This window comes from Chrysemys picta, chromosome 1 (genome assembly GCF_011386835.1).
Source record: "Chrysemys picta bellii isolate R12L10 chromosome 1, ASM1138683v2, whole genome shotgun sequence".
Classification (NCBI taxonomy): domain Eukaryota; kingdom Metazoa; phylum Chordata; order Testudines; family Emydidae; genus Chrysemys; species Chrysemys picta.
In genome coordinates this window covers 77091163-77109638 of record NC_088791.1, presented here as the reverse complement: position 1 = coordinate 77109638, position 18476 = coordinate 77091163, and the positions used below count along the sequence as shown (strand labels likewise).

Genomic DNA, 18476 nt, shown 5'->3' with positions numbered 1-18476 from the left:
GCTCCACTCAGCCTCAGCACGGCTGCTGCTGCTGCTCTACCTTCAGCTCCCTGGGCTGCTTCTCTGGCCCCTCTGGCTCTGGTTGCTACAGCTCTGCCCCCAGGACAGGTCGGCTCTGCAGGCTGCTTCTGTGACTCTGCTCCCAGCTCTGACCTGCTTCCTGGTTGCTTGTCTGGCCCCTCTGGCTCTGGTTGCTACAGCTCTGCTCCCAGGGCAGGTCTGCTCTCTCTGGGCTGTGCTCTGGCTTTGGGGCTGCAGCTCTGCTTCCAGCAGCTTAGCTCGGGCCCCTGCTCTCTCCTTAGCTCGGCCCCACTCTGTCTGACTCAGGCCATTCCAGTTTACACGGAGGACGGGACCCCCCAGCCTCCTGACTCTCTGATTAGCCTGCCCGCCCTGTCAATCAGGCTGATCTGGAGCATTAGCCTCTCCCCGTTGTTCCCGGGGACTGTCAGTCTCAGGCGCCTGATTTGCCATCGACCCTTCCCCTTTTAGTGCTGGGAGCTAGCCAACCAAAATACCCCCACTGAATGTTAGTAAGGGGGCAACAGTCCCCTTACATCTTATATTTTTCAGCATAGAGAAACCCCATGTTGTCAGGTTCAACAATGTGTTCAAAAAACTTTATGGCTGAGATTCTGTTCTTTAAACCACCTTAGCCCCCTTTCCATTATGGGCTACTCTGCAGGTGTTGGCATAATTTAGATAGCCCTAAGGGCCTGCTTACAGTAGAGCAGCCTCCTCAGAGTGCCTATGAACCACACCACAGCTGAGAATCTCCGCAGTACTAAATGCTGTGACCCCACCCCGAAGAAGTCCCTACCATGCTTGACGTGACCCTGATATGCCTCTTACAGCAGGGCTTGTGAAGAGGTCCTTTGAGGCCGTTGTCTTCCTCACTTCCTGTACCATGGGACTCCTACCCTGGCCAGATCTGAGGCTGTTAGGGTCCCTTTATGCCACTCTGGAATAAAGATTCTGTAGCATGGGTGAGGATTTCACCTCAGTGCAGAGTGTGGATATAGGTATATGTCATTTTATTAAAAAAAAATTGAACAAATGCACTGAGGTTTAGAGGAGATAACCCAATGTCCTGCACTCCTCTCTGTGTACATTTGTAGGGATAATAGTGGAAGGATGAACTTTTTGGAAAGGAAGACTAGGAGACAGATCAATTGTTGTTCTCCTCCTATCATGGTCATCATTATTATTATTAGTAGTATTGATAACTATTCGTATTAAGGTAGCAGGTAAGGACACCATTCAGATTTGGAATTCCATTATGCTAGACAAAATGAAAAATACTGTCCCTCCTGAACTTTCCTTCAAGGGAGGTCTCATTGTAACCCAGAAAATAGAGTTTTTTCAGTGGAAATGCCTTGCTGATGGATGATTAATAATATACTAGTGTGAATGACTTTGCTATCTTTGTGCTTTGATATTTCATAGTTTAGTTAGTGGCTGTCCTTTTATGTATCTACTACTGCTGTTGCTATTACAATGTAACCATCTTTCAATTTATGATTACTTTAGAATTTCACCTTAAATACTATGGATCTAGGTCTTTTGTTGTTGTTGTTGTTTTCAGCTTCCTATCTTAAAGATTTTCTGGTGAAAGAGTTAACATGCAAATATACCTGGGGCTTTTGAGACTGAACTGAAGACATTGCTCTTTTAGCCTGTGCTTAAAAATTGGTAACTGGGTGACAAATATCCTTTGATAGATGCATGTGCACACACCAGACCAGATCATAGATTATTCTCCTAAAATTGATTTGTTTGTAGTTATGTCTGAGCTGTTCAGTCTGTATCAGGAGGCCTGCCAGAAATAATTTATATTAGCCGGGTATTAAGAATAAATCTTGTGATGCTATTGGATTTCATTTTAGCTAACTGAACATTGTCATTTAAAACTTAAAAGGCAGTTTTAAATTTCCTAGAAAGAGCTGCATTTGATGGTTTATAAGATTAGCTACATATTATGGGCCTGATTCTGCCATTTAGGGCATCTCTACACTAGACGTTTTTTACCCTGGAGGTAAGTGATCAATTAACTCAAGTTAGCGAACACCTTTGTAAAGGCTAGTTTGAATGTTTCTTAAGGTTTTTTTCCAGGCTACAAACATAAGTGCTTCATTGTAGGCTGAACAATTATACTGAGGTAAATCTAATGTAGACATACGCTGTGGCACTGCACACAGGCTGCAGTTCAGCATGATATTTAAGTATATGCCTAGCTGTAAGTATATTAATAGGCACACTAAGGTGCCACAAGTACTCCTGTTCTTTTTTTGAAGCCAATGGGACTCTCTGTGCTTAAAAATAGGAATATTCTAACGTACCTTGCTGAATCAGGGCAATAATAAGGAGAAGTTTAGAATAACCCTGCCTGAAGAGAAACAATGCCTGAAGCAGAATGCCTTCTGCTTCTCCCCTCCCTAAGGGGTCTAGTAGGACAGTTTATGTCCCCCACCTGGCTGCAGCTCTGCAGAAGTAGGAAGTGAACAATCCTTACACTCTCCAGAGCACAGGCATTGCAATTCCACCCAGCCCTTACATGGGCCACACCAGGAGATATAAGACCTTACATCTTTCCCCACATTGTGCATAAGGGCCAGGCCAGGCCAGTACATGACTGAAACATCATCCAGTACATTAATTTGAAGTTGAGTAAAACATCACAGATGACTTAAAGTCCACAAAAGACAGAAATACCAATAAATATGTCTCCAGATACATATTGTCATTTGTCCCTACTATACAGATAAAGAATGAAAGAGCTTTGACATTGGGATATAAATCTATGGTTCAGATACCTGAATAAGTTCACCATAGTTTACAGTTGGAGCAATACAGTATATGGAAATAGCATAGGGTCCTATCTAAACTAGAAAGATTTGCTGGTATAGTTATACCAGTGTCCCAATCCCTCCTTGTGTAGACACAACTTATATCAGCAAAAAAGAGCTTTTGTTAGTATAAAAGCTATACTGACAAAAGCTGATAGAACTTTGTCTATACTAATGTTTTGTCAGTATAAAAGTGTTACAAAAAATCACCCCCTACCTCACACTGTTACACCCCCAAAAGTTTCTAGAGTTGGCCAGGCCTAAGACAGCATGAACTATTTGCCTCTTACCAAAAGAGGCAATTTACAAGTACCCTAAGGAGTCACTGGATGGTTAAGGAATTGTAATTGTGCTAAGGAGCTTCTCACCTTTACAGAGCTGGGATCTTTTAAATCTAGACTGAACCAAACAAGGAACAATCCTGAGTTTGCAGGGAGACAGACTGGAGAATCTATTTTTTTTTTTTGCAACTATCTTTCAAGGTGTCATGAGATGAGGCTCTTTTCCAGCAACTCATGGAACTTAGAGATAGAAAAATACAAGGGCCTGTTATCTTGACATCAAAGAACCAGTGGATTGGGATGAGATTGTTACAGCAATGCTGAGCCAATTTTCAAATGATATATTCCTCTCAATTAGATGCACAATACAAGTAGAACTGCTACTTGTTATGAGCTGTCAGCATGTTCTTGCTGAAAATTATATTCACTTAGAAATGCATAATGCTAGAAGTATTTAATTGTTTGGGAGGGCAGGTCTGCCCCCAACATGTAGATTCACGCACAATTTACTGTAGCTAATCCCAATGAAATTTCCATCACTGATCCACACCTTAGTTTCCAGGTCTGAAAGTGATCAGGAAAAATGATCTGGGAAACAAGCAGGAAGAATTGGAAGTCCTGGCACAATCAAAAAACTACGATGTGATTGGAATAACAGAGACTTGGAGGGGTAGCTCACGTGACTGGAGCACTGTCATGGATGGGTATAAACTATTCAGGAAGGACAGGCAGGGGAGGAAAGATGGAGGAGTAGCACTGTATGTAGAGAGAGGTTTGATTGCTCAGAGCTCCAGTATGAAACTGGAGAAAAGCCTGTTGAGAAAGTTTGGGTTAAGTTTAGAAGTGAGAGCAACAAGGGTGATGTCATGGTGAGCGTGTGCTATAGACCACTGGACCAGGAGGATGAGGTAGAGGAGGCTTTCTTCGAACAATTAACTGAAATTTCCAGAACACAGGCCCTGGTTCTAATAGGGGACTTCAATCATCCTGACATCTGCTGGGAGAGCAATACAGCAGTGCACAGACAATCCAGGAAGTTTTTGGAGAGTGTTGGAAACAACTTCCTGGTGCAACTACTGGAGGAACCAACCAGTGGGCGTTCTCCTCTTGACCTGCTGTTTACAAACAGGGAAGAATTGGTAGGGGAAGAAGATGTGGGTGGCAACCTGGGCAGCAGTGACCATGAGGTGGTTGATTTCAGGATCCTCACAAAAGGAAGAAAGGAGAGTAGCAAAATATGGACCCAGGACTTCAGAAAAGCAGACTTTGACTCCTTTGAGGAACTGATGGGCAGAATCCCTGGGGAGGCTAATATGAGGGGGAAAGGAGTCCAGGAAAGCTGGCTGTATTTTAGAGAAGCCTTATTGAGGGCGCAGGAACAAACCATCCCGATGTGCAGAAAGAATAGCAAATATGGCAGGCGACCAGCTTGGCTTAATAATGAAATCTTCAGTGAGCTTAAACACAAAAAGGAAGCTTACAAGGAAGCTTGGCCAGATGACTAGGAAGGAGTATAAAAAATATTGCTCGAGCATGCAGGGGTATAAATCAGGAAGGCCAAAACACAACTGGAGTTGCAGCTAGCAAGGGATGTGAAAGGTAACAAGAAGGGTTTCTACAGGTATGTTAGCAACAAGAAAAAGGTCAGGGAAAATGGGGGAGGCCACCTAGTGATAGATGATGTGGGAAAAGCTGAAGTACGCAATGCTTTTTTTGCCTCAGTCTTCACAGCTCCCACACTGCTGTCCTGGGCAACACAGTATGGGGAGGAGGTGAGCAGCCCTGGTGAAAGAACAGGTTAAGGACTATTTAGAAAAGCTGGACATGCACTAGTCCCTGGGTCCAGATCTAATGCATCCAAGGGTGCTGAGGGAATTGGCTGATGTGATTGCAGAGCTATTGGCCATTATCTTTGAAAACTCGTGGCGATTGGGGGAGGTCCCAGATGATTGGAAAAAGGCAAATAAACTGCCCATCTTTAAAAAAAGGAAGAAGGAGAATCCAGAGAACTACAGACTGGTCAGCCTCACCTCAGTCCCTGGAAAAATCATGGAGCAGGTCCTCAAGTAAACCATTTTGAAGCACGTGGAGGAGAGGAAGGTGATCAGGAACAGTCAACATGGATTCACCAAGGGCAAGTCATGCCTGGCCAACCTGATTGCCTTCTATGATGAGATAACTGGCTCTGTGGATATGGGGAAAGCAGTGGAAATGATATATCCTGACTTTAGCAAAGCTTTTGATATGGTCTCCCATGGTATTCTTGCCAGCAAGTTAAAAAAGTATGGATTGGATGAATGGACTATAAGGTGGCTAGAAAGCTGGCTAGATTGTCCAGCAAAATGGGTCGTGATCAACGGCTCAATGTCTAGTTGGCAGCTGGTGTCAAGTGGAGTGCCCTCGGGGTCGGTCCTGGGGCCAGTTTTGTTCAACATCTTTATTAATGATCTGGATGATGGGATGGATTGCACCCTCAGCAAGTTTGCAAATGACACTAAGATGGGGGGAGAGGTAGATATGCTGGAGGGTAGGGATGGAGTCCAGAGTGACCTAGACAAATTGGAGGATTGGGCGAAAAGAAATCTGATAAGTTTCAACAAAGGCAAGTGCAGAGTCCTGAACTTAGGACAGAAGAATCCCAGGCACCGCTACAAGCTGGGGACCGACTGGCTAAGCAGCAGTTCTGCAGAAAAGGACCTGGGGATTTCAGTGAACGAAAAGCTGGATATGAGTCACCAGTGTGCCCTTGTTGCCAAGAAGGCTAACGGCATATTGGACTGCATTAGTAGGAGCATTGCCAGGAGATCGAGGGAGGTGATTATTCCCCTCTATTCGGCAGTGGTGAGGCCACATCTGGAGAACTGCGTCCAGTTTTGGTCCCCCCACTACAGAAAGGATGTGGACAAATTGGAGAGAGTCCAGCAGAGGGCAACGAAAATGATTAGAGGGCTGGGGAACATGACTTACGCAGAGAGGCTAAGGGAACTGGGGTTATTTAGTCTGCAGAAGAGAAGAGTGGGGGGAATTTGATAGCAGCCTTCAACTATCTGAAGGGGATTTCAATGAAGATGGAGCTCAGCTGTTCTTAGTGGTGGCAGACGACAGAACAAGAAGCAATGGTCTCAAGTTGCAGTGGGGGAGATCTAGGCTGGATATTAGGAAACACTATTTCACTAGGAGGGTGGTGAAGCACTGGAATGTGTTCCCTAAGGAGGTGGTGCAATCTCCATCCATAGAGGTTTTTAAGACCCAGCTTGACAAAGCCCTGGCTGATTTAGTTGGTGTTGGCCCTGCTTTGAGCAGGGGGTTGGACTAGATGACCTCCTGAGGTCTCTTTCAACCCTGATATTCTATGATTCTAAGGTACTTGCCAGACACTTGCTATTTCCAGTGAAATAATAAACTGTGAATCATAGTATATTTAGTCTAGTTTCCTAACTAAGGCTTGGTCTACACTACCCCCCTAATTCGAACTAAGGTACGCAACTTCAGCTACGTGAATAACGTAGCTGAAGTCGACGTACCTTAGTTCGAACTTACCTTGGTCCACACTCGGCAGGCAGGCTCCCCCGTCGACTCCGCGGTACTCCTCTCGCCGAGCTGGAGTACCGCAGTCGATGGCAAGCACTTCCGGGTTCGACTTATCGCGTCCAGACTAGACGCGATAAGTCGAACCCAGAACTTCGATTTCCAGCCGTCGAACTAGCTGGTAAGTGTAGCCAAGGCCTGAGAAAAACAAGATCAATGCAAAATGCAGTCATTGAAAGATAGCTGCGTACAATTCCATTTGAAAATTGTCCTTCTTTGCAGCTTGTGAAGGCAATTCTAGAACAGCTTTGCAAGTGACAGTGGGAGGAAAGGAGCAAAGTAACAGTTTAACTACAGTAAAATAGATAGATTTATTTATCCTCTTCAGTGATGCAGGACAGTCCAAATAGATCCAGGAAATGAGATTGTCTAGTGCAGCCAGGCTTCCAAGGCAAACCCTTGCATTTCATTCATTTGAAAGGGTTTGCTTTTAAAACTATTTTCAAGATGTTGATATAGCCTCTCGGTAACAGTGAAAAGAGTAAAACCAACAATGGGGAAATTTAAAGATATAATTCACAAAAATGCTGTATCTCAATCTGAAAATAAAAACAACATAAGACGGCTATATTTATTCAGTAGTGTTCACTATAATCTGCCCCCTGACTAGGGCTGTGTCAAACTCATTTACAAACCTGAAACCAGTGAAATTTGGCCCAGCTTTGTTGAAAGTCTTTAGGAGTTCTCACAGCCCTTAGGAGGGGAACCTAGACCAAATTTCATATGTATATCCTCCCTCCCCAAGTGTTTTGAGGAGGATTTATGATTATGTTCAAACCCATGCAAAATATATTAAGTTTATATATGGTTTCTTCAACCCAAAACCAGGCCAAATGTGTTTGGGTTCATTCAAACTCAATGCAAAACTCAGAAGGTTATAAAAAAAGTAGATGGAAACCAAAAAAAGTGAAGGTGTCATTTAAAAAGCGAACAAAACCATTGAAAACATGAAAGCTTGTAAGCTAGACATGTTTTGCCATAAACTTTAAGAAATCCACAGCCACAAAAATCCTAACTGTATACTTCATATAATTTTGAGTAGCAGCTTGCTCCGTGAGCAGTCTCACTGATTTCAGTGGGACTAATTGCAGATAAGGTGCTATTCAGCATAACTAAAGGGGCAGAATCTAGGACTTAACTGTCTTAACTAAACCTGAAGGATGACAGTTTTTGTGTTGTTCGAATTCACAATGAATATTCACGTGTGCTTTTTCTGTATGTCAGATGCAATTTAAAATAATATCTATATAGTGAATAGTGTCAATACTTAGCATATATTTAAAGGAACACAATAATTAAGGATCCAGAGGCAAAGTTATTTAATATTCTGACTTGATCAATCTTGGTCAGGCTAACAAATTTATGTTCTCCTGAATAAACACCAGATGCCAACCTTGACTCATATGCATGTCAATTTCAGGGAAAGGATCATGGCTAACATCTGCTCTGCCATGCAATCTGTAAATGGACATTTGGTTGCACTTGCAAACCAACAGAGAAATAAAACAGGAACAAAAATCCAGACATAAGTTGTTTCTAACAGAGAGAAGTGAAAGCTACAAAGGGCAAATGATCATTTAATGTGCACATGTTGTAAAGGCTTAAATGGTCAGATAAATGCCCTGATTATGTTCCCTTTTACTCTGAGTACCATGAAAACCTGGATCACTATCAATCTGTTTGCCATAGCAGTTAATTAAGTTTAATTCATCCTCCTGACAAGAATATCTCTGCTATCCAAGTTGCAGGTTTTTCTGAAGATTCCAATTTTCAAATCTGCAGCCTCTTTCTTATATTTAGTGTTTTTATATGTTATGTTTATAAAGGTACTTAGTTTTGAAGAGCCCTCAATCTGGCCCTGATGGGACATTCACAACTGTTGCACAGAATAACTTGTACACATTGATTGTACACACAGTGGATCAGATGCTAAGGTCTCTTTGTGCCACTATATTGATGGGAAGTAACTTAAAGCTGATCTATATGAGCAGTGGAACATTCCTCCAGCATGTGGTATTCCTAGGCTGGCATACAGCTGGTATGATCAACTCTACACCTACTTCTACTAGACCCTTCAGTGTATGTTTCTGGGGCAGGCAGGAGTGTGGCCAGAGCACACTTTAATCTGACAATCCCAACCAGCATAATGGCCCCCAGGGAAACATTGAAGGCTAGTGTAATTTAGAGGAACCCTAAAGCTATTCTAGATTATGTTGGGGACAAATTGACCTCCAGCTGCCCTGACGGACAGAGAAGTGCAAAGGTGGCTGAAAGGCATCCTGGGCCCTCTATCTCACCCCCTGTGATGAAGCTCTGGTGGAGCTAAGAATGCTTACATACTTAACTGATGTGTGCTTATGGATGTCTAAGAGAGTCTACTATTCTTTATCTACCATGCTGAATATTCTTAACTATAAACACTGATTTGAAAAATCCAACAATCAAGTTTTGCAGCTCTACTGAAACAGTGGTTAGTCTAAACAGACTCAAGATGTTTTTACTTTGGGCCTATAATCAGTACCTGGTATTAATTTGTTTTTTTTTTAAAACAAGTAGAGAGCTACATAAAACTTTGCTCAGTTTGTATTATAGCGTAAGGCTGCATAAAATGTCCATCAGCTTTACGCTGGAGAGCTACACTTCCAATGGCATTGTGACGATCAGGTCCTCCAAAAAGGTGTAGCATCAAAAAGATATTGAAAATGAGTAATTCCTTGTAATTTGGCTGCTAGGAAACTAAAAACATGTTTCCATTACAATATAGCACATTTGACTTAAATTATTATATTGCCATTAGCCATATATATATGTATTCATTATAGAAAACGTGGCAGTATTTTAAAACTGTATCAGTCAAAGCAGTGAAGAATATACTGTAGGAACAATAGAAAAAAAACTAGGTTTTTAAAAGGCCATAATCTCTACAGAATCTGAGCAATTTATATACAGAATATTGATGAATTGATCCTCAGAACATCTGTGTGTGACTGGTAAGTTTAATAACCATTTTCCAGACAGGGAGCTAATTCACAGAGATGGCAGCTCTGATTCAACAAAGCATGTGCTTAACTTTGACAAGATCAGGATTCTCAAACTGCTAGGACCACTTCTTGAAAGAGAATATGCTCAACCCTTTCCAAATGTCCCACTTCTGATCTGATCCCATCCTAGCCCTATGAGAACTACAGTAAATTAATACATTCATTTGATTTTAAAATGTGTATGAGTGTCCTTTCCCATGAACTAATCTTTTCTTCTTCCTATCATCTCGTCCCATGATCTAGACGCTAATTGGTCATTTTTTATATCTAATGTCTGTGTTCCTGTCAAAATAAACTTCATTCTGTTTTAACTTTTATTCTGCCAACTTTGAACCTGCAATAGTATTTACTGATCGGGACTTTCCTTTGCTTCTACACCTACGTTTAGTCTTGTGTTAGTAATGACGAACCTTGCGAGAGTCAGGAGAACAGAGAGTAGAGAGGATAATTTTCAACTGTGGAGGCTAACTTTGAGAGGGGCGGAAGATGAAGCAGTTCCAATTAACTTCAAGTGGCATTTTGACTGCTCAGTCTTCTGAAAATTCTACTCCAAGTTTGGCCTCTGAGTTTAAACATCTAATTACCCTGTTTGCATGAACACTTCTGAGTTTTGGAGAATGCTCAGAGTTTTCTATGCAAATTTGGAAGCCACTTTTAAACATAACCTAAATGTTAAATAACCTAAAATATTCAGCAGCCATCTCCAATAAAATTGTGGGTGCAATTTTACTCCTGCCTGTAATATCTGAGGGTGCCAAATTAATTGCACCCACAGATGTATACTAAAATTGGAACCTAAGACTTTAAGAAGTCAAGGTGAACTTTATCAGTGTTCAAGAGGCCTGCACAGGCGTAGGTATCCCTTATGTACCAGAGAGCTTTTGATGGACTTGAGTGGTGCATAGTCCTTGTTCAATCCCCCTGCTTTGGGGATGAATTGATAAATACGTTTACATGGTCAGCATTAGAGTGACACAGTGGGAACATCCTTGGCTTATAAACCAGAGAGTGATGGACTGAAACCACCTTCTGTTAGCTGCTGCCTCCTCTAAAGAAGGATGGTTTTGTGGTTAAAGCTGGAACACGGACTCAGGAAATCTGGGGTCAATCCTAGATTGGCTCCATACAGACTTTCAGCATTGCCAGCCCCAAGCATTCAATGGTCATGAGTCAAGGCCCCCAAAATAATCTGATAATGTGATATGGCTGAAAAAATGATCAATTATTTGTCTTCTGCTTTTTCAGCCTTTATAGTACACATAGTACACATTCTCAAGGTTTTCTCTGCAGCCATGAAAGCTAGAAACTTACCTTAAAAAAATAAAGCTGAAACTCATAATCACAGCACTCTAAGGTTTGGGGCTTTAGGTAAAACAACAAATGTTGTGAGTCATGTGATAAAAATCACAAGAATTGACAAGAATGAATAAGTTCATATCTTACCTAAGGGAAGTCTCCCAATCTTTCTGTGCCCCTTTCTGCATCTATAAAACTAAGATAAAAATACGTCTACACTTTTTCTGACTTGTGCAATTACACTGTAAACCTGTTTTGGCAGGGATTGTCTGTAATGCTCATGAGGGAGACAAGGTGGGTGAGGTGATATCTTTTATTAGACCAACTTCTGTTGGTGAAAGAGACAAACTTCTGAGCTTGAAAGCTTTTCTCTTGAACCAACAGAAGTTGGTCCAATAAAATATATTACCTCACCCACCATGTGTCTCTCATATTTTGGGACCAACACGGTTAGGACCCCACTGCAAACAACTATGTTCCTGGACAGTACTTATCACAATGGATCCCTGATCTCAGATGGAGACCTTTAGGTGCTACTGTAATACAAATGATTAATAATAATGTTTTGAAAGTTAAAGTGAGGGCAAAATTGACAAATAAGTCATCAATTCTGTTTAAGAAAATGATTTGTTGGATTTCCTGGTTGCACTGGTCTGTAGGTATTACAATTCTTTGATACCTAATAGTTTTGGAGCTCTCTTATTTAATACGTTTAAGAAAGCATCTGCTATCATATCAAAGTAGTTTATGCCCAAAAGGAAAGCTCATATGATTAACCTTCTGTAACGTCAATGCAAAAGTAAAGAAAGAAGATCAACGGACAGAGTCACTAGTAGACTCCAGCTGCTTTGCGTCACTATGGTGCACTGCTAAGCAGCTGAAACATTCTGATGAATCTGAGCCCAAATCCTTTTTCTGTGTATAATAAAAATTGTGTGATAGAGAAACCCCTAAAGAATATTTTCATATTTTAACAACATGGAGTATAGCAAGCAGAAAATCCCTTACACAATGGCAACGTTGAAGGATGGCATTTTTTAACATCCATGGGATGATTTCAAATGCCACAGAGAGAATTGCTTTTATAAGCATTCAATCTACAAGATTCAGCAAGCATAACCTGGGAGAAGAAACAAATTACATGCCTTGGACATTTTCACTGAGAAACTGCAGCCTGTGATATAGATGTGTTAAATCCAGTTGTAGACATCTCAAGCCAGTTATCTCCAGATTTAAAATATTTTCAGTCAATAGGGAAAAATACATAAATAAAGGGGGGGGGAATCCATTTAAAAAGTGCAGTTCTACAGTGCCTTGATTTCTGTTTTTTCCAGGAAGTGAATGATGCATGCCAGATAAATCAGATATACACTAACCATTCCCTTGCAGAGAGACTCCTAAAATGTAGGACTTTCCTGTGGAGCAGGAGTACCAATTGATGTAAATCTCCTGGCATGGACAATTTTCTCTCCAGTTATTTCAGGATAAGAACAAAGTTACATGCTCTCGGCATCACATGGGGATTGTCAGGGATGATATCTTCTGAATGCCTAATGAGGAATCAGAGAAATGAGCTGGAAAAGAAAGATGGTTGTGCCAGAATTATTGCTTCTACACATTGTCAGGTGACAGGTGCCTCCTCAGAGGGAGAATACTATTTTATGACCAGAATATTTATTGTAAATTATATTAGCTATCTGTAACATAGTAACCTCTATAATTATCTCAATGCTAAACTTAGATAAGGGCACATGTAAACTGATATGAAGTAGATAAATTATGCATGCTTAAGCATCTCTCTGCCAAAAGGATGGTTATTTCACACAGTATGCACCAGTTAATCCTTCACAATTCCTGTGATCCATCAAGATGCTGAAATATTAATAAAAAAACAAAACAAAAAATCCAAACAGATTAGCCCCTTTGAAAATTGAGGCCTGATTTTCAGAGGGTGGGTGCTCAGGACTTTCTGAAAATCAGATCCATTTAAGTTTGACCCCCAAAAATGAGGCTTTCAAAAATCACTAATCACCTTTGAAAATGTAGGCCACTGTTTGGTCCTCTTGTCCACAGTAAACTGGGGGCAAGCAATGACATAGATAATACATTTGACGTGCATTGGAGTGCAGGTTGACTGGTGAAATTACAGTGCTGCTGCAAAACAATAAAATAATCAAACCCAGCATGCTGTTTTATGTGGTCATACTGAATTAAATTGAATAGAAATTGGGCAGGCATAAATAGCATTGATAAAGTGAAGGAGACCTTATGCATCCATAAAATGATTTATTGGGCACTCCATTTATATCCCTATTCTCTTTTTTATAATAAGACCACTGATGAAATAACTGTTCTTTCTCTAAAACGGCTTGTCTATATGACTAGGGAATTCCGTACAGCATGGACATGCAGAATTAGACTCTCAATGTTGTGTTTTTCTGCATGTGACCCAAGCAACTTAGGGGTTGTCTACACAGGGAGTTTTTTCTTCCTACAATAACTCATTGTTTTTTTCAAATCAAAATGACTGTGTCCACATGATGCAATCCCTTCATGAGAATTAACTGGCCAGATATTGTGAACGGGCTAATCCAGTTTGAAATTTGATTAAGTCCATTGTAGAAAGTTGAAGGTTCATGTAAACACATCTGTATTTCACAGTGACTTGGCAGTCCTCCAGCTGCTATCCCACACTGCATTGTTTCACACCAGGAACAACCTGTCTAACTGTGTGCCTTCTACAGCTCTGGCGTCATCTTGATCAGATTCACTTCCCCATTTAAATGCTGGCACACAGGTTCACCCCAATTTACAGTTGCAAACCCCTGTATTTTAAGAGCAGTATTTCTTTCACCCGTGGGTCCTGGTTTGAGCTCAGTGGGATTCTACAGTAAAATGAGGTTCTGGTCTCAATTCAGGAACTAGTGCAGCTAATCAATAACCAGTATTTCAAAATAAATTGGAAGAAATGGCAGCATTTGAAGAACCAAGACAACTTAGTTAACAGAGACTGAACTCAATACTTGGAAGGAAGGGCAAAAGAAAGAGAAGTCAATGGGACCCACCTATGTTAGTGATTACATTTGCACTGTGACTATCAGGATTGTAGTTAAAACATCAAAGTCTTCAGGTTGCAGAGCTGCTAATCATTTAAATATCTCAGTGTCAGATTAGCCCAGTGGCAGGCTGAGCAGGAGAAGATGCAGGCTGGAATGAGCTGGCTAGTGTGGAAACAGACATTGCTAGAGCAGGAGCAAGGGCCATCTAGAGCAGTCTATTGAAAGTACTAGCAATAGGAATGCTCCCCGCCAGGTAGTGATTTTCAGCAGACTGAAGATGCTGCTTCCCTTGGGAGCCTATATACCTGCCTTTGGATCACCTGTGTGGGTCCTCACTTGTGGATTGGCTGAATGCTGCTTGAATGCTACGGGGCCTATCAGAAGACCTGCAGGAAATTTCCTCTGTCCCCAGCTTTGAAAATCGGTCCCCAGCTTCGAGCCTGAAGTAGGCTGGGGGCATGTATGTTGTTGGCTGGCTCCCACAAATGATCAGCAAGACCACAGCCCTTCCAATGGACACTCGGCATGTGCTTCCCATGGAGAATCTTGGAGTCCAAGATCTGCCTCATGAGGTATTGTTCCTGCCCCAGGACCATGATGCAGAGAGGAGGTTGTCGTAGCCATCTGGGAAAGGAGTTGTCAATGTACGTTTTTGGCAGGGAAACATGTAACACTGGCTGTACATTCCTTGTATTGGGTAGCTGGAGTTGAAGACCACCAAGTTAATCAGTTGGAAAACCTGGAAATTGTGAGACACGGGTTTCATCTTTCTTCAGTGACTGAAATGGCCAGTTAGGGGTAAGTTATGACATTGCCCAAATATGGCCAGAGCTGGTTGACCATCAGGAACATAGATCTGATATTTGAACAAGAGAACCACATTCTTAACTGAGAAGTTCAAATCAGGGGTTCGCATTTGTACTGGTCCACATCAATTTTACCACAAATGGATTATGAGGCAAGAGAGACTTCACAAGAGACAATAAATCATTGTGCACAAGTATGTTAGCAAATCATTGAAAGACTTGCCAGAAACAGATGGGAATGGAGGAGCTTCATCGCCACTCTAAATGTCAGAGGTGTCATGGGAACATGATGATGATAATGTTAACAAAACGGCAGGGCTTCAAAACTATGGAGGGCTCTATGGGTCTATTTCCCTTGTTCGGGTACTCACCCATGTGAGATAATGTGTTGGCTTTACCTTTTGGGATACCAGGGTGATAGGCCAGGGTGAAATCAAATTGGGAGAAAAAAGAGGGAACAACAGATCTCGCGTTGATTGAGAACCTCTGTAGTTCTCAGGGGCTTCAAATTCTTATGATCCGTGAATTCTTGAACTGGAAGTCATGTGTCTTCCAAGTAATGATGCCATTCTTTAAAGGTGGCTTTGATGGCCAACAGTTGATATTAGCAGGATCGGGTGCCTATATTGTAAAGTCACCACTGGGGTCAGATTCATCCCTGCACTAGTGTTAGGGAAGGCAGCTTGTACCTCTGTGATCCTGGGGCTGCTGGGAATAGGTTCAGTCCCCAGCACAATCTAATGGAGCCCTCTGGGCTGCCCCATCTGGTGCCCTAGATGCCAGGGCTCCTGTGGGCCTTGCAGAGCCTGAAGAATAGCCTATATGTAGGGATATTCCAATCTCTCCACCTGCTGACCCTTCTGACCCAACTCCTGACCCAAAAATGCATCCCTGCCTTGGAAAGGGTGAGACTTAGGCTTGTCCTACAATGAGGCTGTGTATAGCTTGTGCCATATAGTGTGGGACTTCCCACCAGCTTTCTAGACCAGAAGCCAAATGTGCTACCAGCTTAGAGCAGTACTGACGTAGTTATATGTTGACCAGAAGAAAACAATATTGTACATAATAGTGCTGATGTGCTACATCATTTTTGATTAAACATTTAGTGGTTGTTAGTCTGGTAAGAGCGCAGAGTCAGTAATTGAAATCTCCTGTGATAGACATAAGAATGAATATTTTATCAACTATAATTTGGCAAGGAGCTACAGCACTGCTGCCAATTACAGCTATTAACTGCACAACAAGGTATTGTTGTTATTGGCTTTAACATACATTGCATTGAAGGGGACATTATTTATTGTATGTAATGGTGCCATGTCATTTAAAAAGGATTATGATTACTGGAAGGAATAAAGAGTCCATTAAGGTTTTATAAAACAATTTAATATTAAATAATATTCCACATTCCTTTGCCTTGGAAGAAAATGTCAAGCATTTAAAACATCCTTTCAGACTTCTTTTTACTTATTCCTTGGACAAGTGTAGAAGTACACTTGAGACTAAGAAGAGACTAAAATAATTGTGTAAGTGCAGACCATAAATTTGAGTAGTACATATATTAACATACTGAGCATGGTACAGTGTAGGCTTAAAGTTCTGTAAAAGACTGAGGTATAAGATGAGAAGGAATAATGGGAGAGTAAGGTCCCCATACTACTAATTTTCTTTTATTGATGTTTTATCTTACTTTTGAAGTTGCTAGCTTTCCTTTTTACTTCAATAATATTGAAGCTGTTTTCTCTTAAGGTATTGCCATGTACTTATAGTCTTAACTACAGCTAAGTTTTTGACTGGGAAACTCCTTACATCTTTAATATAGTCTAAGAATTGTTGTAACAATTTAATAAACATCAATGGCTTAGAAAGATGAAAAGTATTTGTATTTACACTCTAAAGTATTAATAGGGCACAAGCCATCACTGGTGTTCATATACATCTTCTAAGATCAACAGGCTATGAGAACATTTAAAGTTCTTGAACCTGGCCATTCTGATAAATCTTTAGCACAGGACTTAAGAAAGCTAATTTTGCTAATAACTGTACATGGTTTTGAAAATATAGCCATAATATATTATCTGTAGCGATCATGATACTTTATAAATTATATATCCATGTATCTTGTCTATGTTAATATGCCAATATTTCCAAAGTAAAAGCAAAAGCAAAAAAAAAAAAAATTAAAAGGAAGAGGTTCATTCTGCCTTATCCCATCTATTCAGTATACTAGCATGAAGGATATAAAGCAAATCTACACACTATATTTGTGTCATCAGCATGGATCTATCAGTTTGGGACTCACAAAGAATAAAACTCCTTTAGATTCACTCGGACAACTGGATCTAACTAGATTCTCATGAACAATCAGAATGGTTATGTTCAGTCTGGTTCTCTTCCCTGATAATTGCTTTGAAAATAATGGGAAGTAGTTAGTTTAGTAGATAAGAAAGGCACCGCCTTTCATCTCTGCAGAATAGTCATGCTTTGAGTTTGTGTTAACGTGAAACTAAAAGTTGAAAACATCCTGCTTAAGGAAGTTTCAAAATTAACAGCAAACTAGGACAGGCGTCGAGTAGCAAACAGATGTATATCAATTATCTCATGGAAAAAAAGTGGAGATTCTTCAAAACACAGCCAGCAATACTTGCTCCTAAACTCATTATTAGAACACATTATATATGTGTTCCTGTTCCTGATGTATGACCAATTAAAATAACCTAATACATTGAGTTCCAGAGAAATTAAAAATACCCACGTATAGCACAAAAACCTTAACTAACAACTAATGCTGTCAAGTGATTAAAAAGATTATTCACGATTAATCTTGCAATTAAAAAAAATAATCATGATTAATTGTGTTGTTAAACAATAATGGAATACCATTTATTTAAATATTTTTGGATGTTTTCTACATTTTCAAATATATTGATTTCAATTACGACAGAATACAAAGTATATAGTGTTCACTTTATATTTATTTTTATTACAAATATTTGCACTATAAAAACAAGAGAAATAGTATTTTTCAATTTAATCTCATACAAGTGCTGTAGTGCAATATCTTTATCATGAAATTGAACTTAAAAATGTAGAATTATGTACAAAAAATAACTGCATTGAAAAATAAAACAATGTAAAACTTTAGAGCCTACAAGTCCACTCAGTCCTACTTCAGCCAATTGCTCAGACAAACAAAACTTGGTTACAATTTGCAGGAGATAATGCTGCCCGCTCCTTGTTTAAAATGTCACCTGAAAGTGAGAACCAGTGTTTGCATGGCACTGTTGTAGCTGGCGTCGCAAGATATTGATGTGCCAGAAGCGCTAAAGATTCATACGTCCCTTCATCTTCAACCATCATTCCATAGGACATGAGTCCATACTCATGATGGGTTCTGCTCAATAACAATCCAAAGCAGAGTGGACCGATGCATGTTCATTTTCATCATCTGAATCAGATGCCACCTGCAGAAGGTTGATTTTCCTTTTTGGTGGCTCCGGTTCTGTAATTTCTGTATCTGATTATTGCTCTTTTAAGACTTCTGAAAGCATGATCCACACCT

General features: G+C 40.6%; 1 pseudogene; it reads left to right on the top strand.

Annotated features, from left to right (window-relative positions):
- The first annotated feature begins 3993 nt into the window (after window positions 1–3993).
- Window positions 3994–18476, top strand: part of LOC135981135 (uncharacterized) — a 28189-nt pseudogene continuing 13706 nt past the window's right edge.